Raw genomic sequence first — 8,079 nt, 5'->3', positions numbered from 1 at the left:
TTTGAGTCTTGCGGTGGTTTGTTACGTAGCATTGCCTAACCAATACACTTGAGAATGGAGGGCTCCTGGCACCTGCAGCTTCCAATTTCCACCAGGGTCCAGGCTCCCTCCCTGCCGGTAGGGCTGTAATTAGTCTGTCCCCTTACCTGTAGGCCCTGTGATGCAGCTGGAAGTGTCTAGGCCCAGCAGTCACCCACAATTAGGGGCAGGCATGCTTGCTGCCTCTGCTGTGGCTATGGGATCTCAGGAGGGGCAATCAAAGCACTAGATGGGCTTATGGGTGCATAGGAACAGTGTTGCCTGGAATAGGTCAGAGAACCCACCCACTCTCAAGAGGCTGTTGGGGAATCAGTGGTGGGCCTTATTTTTGTTATTTTGCAATCAAGAAGATGTATTATCCACATCAACACTGTGTCAACTCCTCATGGCCGCCACAGACCCTGTGTCCCCTAGCTTTGCCTTTGATGTGCCTTTGTCACCCACTCCTACAGACCGCGGCCCCCAGCGCCACAACTGCCCCATCACCTCTACAGGGTTAAATCAATTGTTTTAATTTTTGCCTACCTGATGGGTGAAAAATGTTACTTGATGTTTTAATCTGCACTTCTTTAATTCCTGGGGCAGCTGAACATCTTTTCATGCTTATTAATCAACTGTATTGCTTTTTTATTGTTCAAGGCCTTTGCCCATGTTGCTGTCGACTTACTGCAGCCTCTTTTGAGTATGCTTTGTTATTTTTGTTGTGCAAATGGTTTCTCCTAGCTTGTCATCTGTTTTTTTGTTGTTGTTGTTTTGTTCTGTTAACTTTATGGCATTTTCCCCTCAGCCTTCTTAAAAAAAAGAAGCTTCATTGAGCTATAATTGATATACAACATCACATAAAGTGTAAAGTTTGATTAAACATTTGTATATACCTGTGAAATCAAATCACCACCTCATCGGAATCAACTTCCAAAAAGTTTCACCTAGCTTATCATATTGTTGGATGTGAATCCTTTCCTTATGGCCAGTGGATTTTGTGTCTTGTTCAAACGCCTTTGTCCTCCCACAGTGATAAAAATGGTCTTCACGCTTGCTTCCAGTAGTTTAGTAGTCCAGTGTTTTACACTTGGATCTAAGTTGCAGGGAGTATGCCTGATCGGTGCGAGTCATCAGTTCTCCCAGCGCCCTCTACTGAATGATCTCGCTCATCACACACTCAAACCACCATAGGCTGGAATCCGTCCCTCACCCACAGGCCCACTCCACACCAGTGGATCAGGCAAGCAATTTCTTTAGGTCGAATGACCCCTATGCTGAGGTCCAGTGGGTTATCCCCCCTACCTTCACAAGTTAATAGATTTAGATTTAAGCACCACCTTACCCCAGCAGATTCTCTTACAATTTAAATATCCTCTCACAGAGCAAATCCTTATTCTGTGAATGACTCTATTCAGACCATGTTCCTTAAGAACCAGAGCTAGGCTGGGTGCAGCTGTAATCCTATCACTTTGAGAGGCCAAGGTGGGCGGATTGCGTGAGCTCAGGATTTCGAGACCAGCCTGGGCAACTTGGTGAAACCCTGTCCCTACTAAAAAAATACAAAAACTTAGCCGAGCGTGGTAGTATGTGCCTGAAATCCCAGCTACTTGGGAGGCTGAGGCATGAGAATTGCTTGAACCCAGGAGGTGGAGGTTGCAGTGAGCCAAGATCGCCCCACTGCACTCCAGCCTGGGTGATAGAGCGAGACTCTGTCTCAAACAAACAAAAAAACAAAAGAACCAGAGCTAAAGTCTCGATGAAATGGAAAGGATTGGCCAACTATCCATTTTTCCAAGATGGCAATTCATTCCGGCCAATCGAGCATTTTCTCCTTTGGGGGTAAGACCAGAGAACCCGGCCTGTCCTGCAAGTCTCGTGTTATTCTGCTCCCAGTCCTCAAGAACTCCACGCATTCATTCAACACACATTATGGGTTGAGCACCAACCAGGCACTGGGCTGTTACAGGAGGTGGAGATACAGCAGGACCAAAAACAGACAAAAAGCAAAAACCCCTGCCCTAGGCTGGGCGCAGTGGTTCCCACCTGTAATCTCAGCACTTAGTGAGGCCGAGGCAGGTGGATCACCTGAGGGCAGGAGCTCAAGACCAGCCTGACCCATATGGTGAAACCCAGTCTCTACTAAAAATATAAAAATTAGCTGGGCATTGTGGCATGCACCTGTAGTCCCAGCTACTGAAGAGGCTGAGGCAGGAGAATTGCTTGAACCCAGGAGGCGGAGGTTGAATTGAGCCGAGATGGCGCCAATGGACTCCAACCTGGGCAACAGAGCGAGACTCCATCTCAAAAACAAACAAACAAAACAAAACAAAAGAAAAATCAGCCAGGCGCAGTGGCTCATGCCTGTAATCCCAGCACTTTGAGAGGCCGAGGCAGGCAGATCATGAGGTCAGGAGTTCGAGACCAGCCTGGCCAACGTGGTGAAACTCCATCTCTACTAAAAATACAAAAATTAGCCAGGCGTAGTGGTGGTGCACACTTGTAATCCCAGCTAATCAGGAGGCTGAGGCCGGAGAATCGCTTAAACCTGGGAGGCAGAGGTTGCAGTGAGTTGAGATCGTGCCACTGCACTCCAGCCTGAGCGATAGGGTGAGACTCTGTCTCAAACAACAACAACAACAACCCTGCCCTTCAGGAACTTGCATTTTGATAGTGGGGAGATAGTTGATGAATAAGCTTAACAAATGGTTACATTATTTAGCATATTAGAAAGTGCCAAGGATTAAAGTAGAGAAGGATCGGGGGATTAGGAATATATATGTGTAGGGGTGTGAGTGGTAATTTTTAATGGGGTGATCAGGGTAGGTCTCAGTGAGAAAGCGACATTTGAGGAAAGTCTTACAGGAGGTGAGGGAGTATGTTAAGGGCAATCATGGGTAGCCTGTCTGGGAGGAGGAAAGAGCTAACACAAAAGCCCTAAGGAAGGGAGGCATCTGGCTTGTTGAAAGAGCAGCAAGGGGCCAGGGTGTGCTAGACTCGCAGCCTCTGGTGTGCTGGACTGCCTCCTCCGCTTCCTTAGACATGGCCCAGGAAACCTACATTTTCTGAGTCCTGCAAGGCTAAATGTCTTTTTTTAACCTGTCAATTCATAAATGAACTAAAGATAGAATTCTAAATTCAAAATAATGTTTCCTAATGTAATACATAATTGATTATGTAACCCTACAATAATTGATTTCTACCACTTTTTTTTTTTTTTTTTTTTGAGACAGAGTCTCGCTCTGTCGCCCAGGCTGGAGTGCAGTGGCGTGATCTCCTCTCATTGCAAGCTCCGCCTCCTGGGTTCACGCCATTCTCCTGCCTCAGCCTCCCCAGTAGCTGGGACTACAGGCTCCCACCACCATGCCCAGCTGATTTTTTTTTTTTTTTTGAGACGGAGTCTCACATTGTTACCCAGACTGGAGTGCAATGGCACGATCTCGGCTCCTGCAACCTCCACCTCCCGGGTTCAAGCAATTCTCCTGTCTCACCCTCCCGGGTAGCTGGGATTACAGGCGCATGCCATCAGGCCTGGCTAATTTTTGTATTTTTAATAGAGATGGGGTTTCACCATGTTGGTCAGGCTCTTCTGGAATTTCTGACCTCGTTATCTGCCTGCCTCGGCCTCCCAAAGTGCTGGGATTACAGGTATGACCCACCACGCCTGGCCTTTTTTTTTTTTTTTTTTTTTGATACAGAGTCTTGCTCTGTCACCCAGGCTGGAGTGCAATGGTGCGATCTCAGCTCACCGCAACCTCCACCTCCCAGGTTCAAGCGATTCTCCTGCCTCAGCCTCCTGAGTAGCTGGGATTACAGGCACATGCCATCATGCCCGGCTAATTTTTGTATTTTTAGTAAAGACGGGGTTTCATCATGTTGGTCAGGTTGGTCTCGAACTCCTGACCTCGTGATCCACCCGCCGCAGCCTCCCAAAGTGCTGGGATTACAGGCATGAGCCACCGCGCCCAGCAGTTTCTTCCACTTCTAATAGACTCTGCTGGTCTGGGAAATGCACCAAAAAGATAGCATGGTTAAAAGGTCAGTATTTTGTGACCCTTTTTATACTTCCTATTTTTATTTTAGATAGGTTTCTTGGTTGATGCAAAACGCCAGTTGTAGTGGTAGGGAACCGGCAGGATGAAGCTTCCTAAACGGAGGTTTCAAGAGAGAATTCTGTTTCTTTTTCTTTTTTCTTTTGAGACGGAGTCTCGCTCTGTCGCCCAGGCTTGAGTGCAGTGGCGCGATCTCAGCTCACTGCAAGCTCTGCCTCCTGGGTTCACACCATTCTCCTGCCTCAGCCTCCCAAGTAACTGGGACTACAGGCGTCTGCCACCACGCCTGGCTAATTTTTTTGTATTTTCAGTAGAGACAGGGTTTCACCGTGTTAGCCAGGATGGTCTCAATCTCCTGACCTTGTGATCCACCCGTCTCTGCCTCCCAAAGTGCTGGGGTTACAGGTGTGAGCCACCACACCCAGTCTTTTTTTTTTTTTTTTTTTTTTTGAGACGGTGTCTGGCTTTGTTGCCCACAGTGGAGTGTAGTGGCGTGATCTTGCCTCACTGCAACCTCCGCCTCCTGGGTTCAAGCAATGCTCCTACCTCAGCCTCCTGAGTAGCTGGGACTACAGGCACACAGCACCATTCCCAGTTAATTTTTTCTATTTTAGTAAAGACGGGGTTTCACCATGTTGCTCAGGTTGGTCTCGAACTCCTGAGCTCAGGCAATTTGCCTGCTTTGGCCTCCCAAAGTGCCAGAATTACAGGTGTGAGCCACTGCGCCCGGCTCAAGAGAAAATTCTAATAAACAGTCTTGCTAATGTTCTTGAATTAAAAGGAAAATATGGGTTGGGTGTGGTGGCTCATGCCTGTAATCCCAGCACTTTGGGAGCGCGAGGTGGGTGGATCTCGAAGTCGGGGGTTTGAGACCAGCCTGGCCAAGATGGTGAAACCCTGTCTCTACTAAAAATACAAAAATTAGCTGAGCATGGTGGTGGGCACCTGTAATCCCAGCTACTCAGGAGGCTGAGGCAGGAGAATTGCTTGAACCCGGGAGGCAGATGTTGTAATGAACTGAGATCGCGCTGTTGCACTCCAGCCTGGGTGACTGAGCAAGATTCTGTCTCAAACAAACAAAGAAACAAAAATGGAAAATATGTATTTTGTAAACAATACTTTTGAGTGTAAAATAAGTTAATGGCCGGGTGCAGTGGCTCACATTTGTAATCCCAGCACTTTGGGAGGCCAAGGCGGGAGGATTGCTTGAGCCCACGAGTTTGAGGCCAGCCTGGGCAACATAGTGAGACCCTGTCTCTTAAAAAAAATTTAAAAAAAAAGCTTTAACAAAATCATTTTGTCTGCAAATACTGAAGGTGTTGGTACATTGTCATCCAGCCTTCTTCTTCAGTTGGCTACTGAACCATTTGATTCTCATTTCTTTGTAGGTGATCTATAGATTCCCTCTGTTTTAGGAATTTCTTTTTTCTTTCTTTCTTTCTTTTTTTTTTTTTTTTTTTTTTTTGAGATGGAGTTTTGCCCTTGTTGCGCAGGCTGAAGTGCAATGGCGAGATCTCGGCTCACTGCAACCTCTGCCTCCCAGGTTCAAGCGATTCCCCCGCCTCAGCCTCTTGAGTAGCTGGGATTACAGGCGCCCGCCACCACGCCCGGCTAATTTTTGTATTTTTAGTAGAGACAGTTTTCACCATGTTGGCCAGGTTGGCCTCCAACTCCTGACCTGGTGATCCACCCACCTTGGCCTCCCAAAGTGTTGATAGTCGTGAGCCACTGTGCTCGGTAGAATTTCTTATTTCTATCTTTTTCTTCTTGTTCTATTTATTTTTCTTTTCCTTTCTTTCTTTATTATGATTAATTTGGTGAAGCAACACCATTTATTTCCAGGGCCAGCATTGGATATAGCACAATTATGGAAGAAGGCTGTCAGCACTAATCACTGTCACAAAAAAAATCCTACAGAATCTGAAATGCCAACAAGAAGTCTAGCTGCACCAGAAAATACCTGTAAATCACAGGTTTTTCCATTTCAACTTATATGACAAAAAGTTTCAGCTTTAATTATTTACTAAATTCCTGAGCCATCTTTAAAGTCTTGTGGGGTTTTTTGTTTATTTGTTTGTTTTTTGAGACAGGGCCTTCTTCTGTTGCCCAGGCTGGAGTACAGTGGAGCAATGATAACTCACTGCAGCCTTGACCTCTGGGGCTCAAGGGATCCTCCCACCTCAGCCTCTGGAGTTAGCTGGGACTATAGGTGTGTGCCACTACACCCCACTAATTTTTGAATTTTTAGTAGAGAGAAGGTTTCCCTATGTTGCCCAGGCTGGTCTCAAACTCCTGGGCTCAAGTAATTCTCCAGCCTTGGCCTCCCGAAAGTGTTGGGTTTACAGGCATGAGCCACCTTGCTTGGCAGATTGATGAATTGGTCACTTTTTAAAAAGATTTTAAAAGGTATGATTTATGTAGCATAAAATTCATTTATTTTAACTGCTCAATTCAATGATTTTTTTTTTTTTTTTTTTTTTTTTTTTTTTTTTTTTTGAGACGGAGTCTCGCTCTGTCACCCAGGCTGGAGTGCAGTGGCATGATCTCGGCTCACTGCAAGCTCCGCCTCCTGGGTTCACGCCATTCTCCTGCCTCAGCCTCTCCAAGTAGCTGGGACTACAGGCGCCCGCCACTACGCCCGGCTAATTTTTTGTATTTTTTAGTAGAGACGGGGTTTCACCGTGGTCTCGATCTCCTGACCTCGTGATCCGCCCGCCTCGGCCTCCCAAAGTGCTAGGATTACAAGCGTGAGCCACCGCGCCCGGCCAATTCAATGATTTTTAAAGAAGTTTTCAGGCTGGGCACTGTGGCTCATGCCTGTAATCCCAGCACTTTGGGAGGCCGAGGTGGACGGATCACCTGAGGTCAGGAGTTTGAGACAAACCTGACCAATATGGTGAAATCTCATCTCTGCTAAAAATACAAAAATTAGCTGGGCATGGTGGCACGTGCCCGTAATCCCAGCTACTTGGGAGGCTGAGGCAGGAGAATTGCTTGAATCCAGGAGGCGAAAGGTTGCAGTGAGCCGAGATTGCGCTACTCCACTCCACTCCAGCCTGGGCGACAGAACAAAACTCTGTCTCAAACAAACAAACAAAAAAAATTTACCAGCCGGGTGCAGTGGCTCACGCCTGTAATCCCAGCACTTTGGGAGGCGAAGTCAGGTGGATCGCTTGAGGTCAGGAACAAGACCAACCTGGATAACATGGCAAAACCCTGTCTCTACTAAAAATACAAAAATTAGCCGGGCCTGGTGGCACGCGCCTGGAATCCCAGCTACTGGGGAGGCTGAGGCAGGAGAATCGCTTGAACCCGGGAGGTGGAGGTTGCGGTGAGCTGAGATTTCGACACTGCACTCCAGCCTGGGCAACAAAGTGAGACTCTGTCTCAAAACAAACCAATCAAACAAAAACATTATTCGTCAAAAGCCTCTTCATCACCTGGAACCTTGTGGACATTACTTATCCTTGGTAACTTCCGTTCCAGAACACTATTGTTATTGGCTGCTATGGTCTGAATGTGTTCCCCCAAATTCATATCCTGAAACTTCATGGGAATGCGATAGTATTGAGAGGAGGGGCCTTTAGAAGACGATTAAAGTCAGAAGAGCGGAGCCCCCATTATGGGATTAGGACTCTTATAAAAGGGATTTGGAGAGTGCGCACCCTTTGTTAACATGTGAGGACGCCTGGGCGGTGCTATCAGTGAGGAACGGGCCGTCCTCAGACATGGAACCTGCTGTGACCTTGATCTTGGACCTCCCAGCTTCCAGAACTGTGAGGAAATAAATTTCTGTTCTTAATAATTTGCCCACTCTCAGGTACTTTGTTACAGCAGTGCAAACAGACTGAACATTAGCTTATTCCTTTTTACGATTTGTCTGCCTTTATTTTAACAGGCTCTCTGAAGGGAGGTAAGACAAAAATGTGTGATCCACGAGGTCAGCAGATCGAGACCATCCTGGCTAACACGATGAAACCCCGTCTCTACTAAAACTACAAAAAATTAG

This window comes from Symphalangus syndactylus, chromosome 11 (assembly GCF_028878055.3).
Source record: "Symphalangus syndactylus isolate Jambi chromosome 11, NHGRI_mSymSyn1-v2.1_pri, whole genome shotgun sequence".
NCBI classification, from domain to species: Eukaryota; Metazoa; Chordata; class Mammalia; order Primates; family Hylobatidae; genus Symphalangus; species Symphalangus syndactylus.
Note: the sequence above shows the minus strand (reverse complement) of the source record.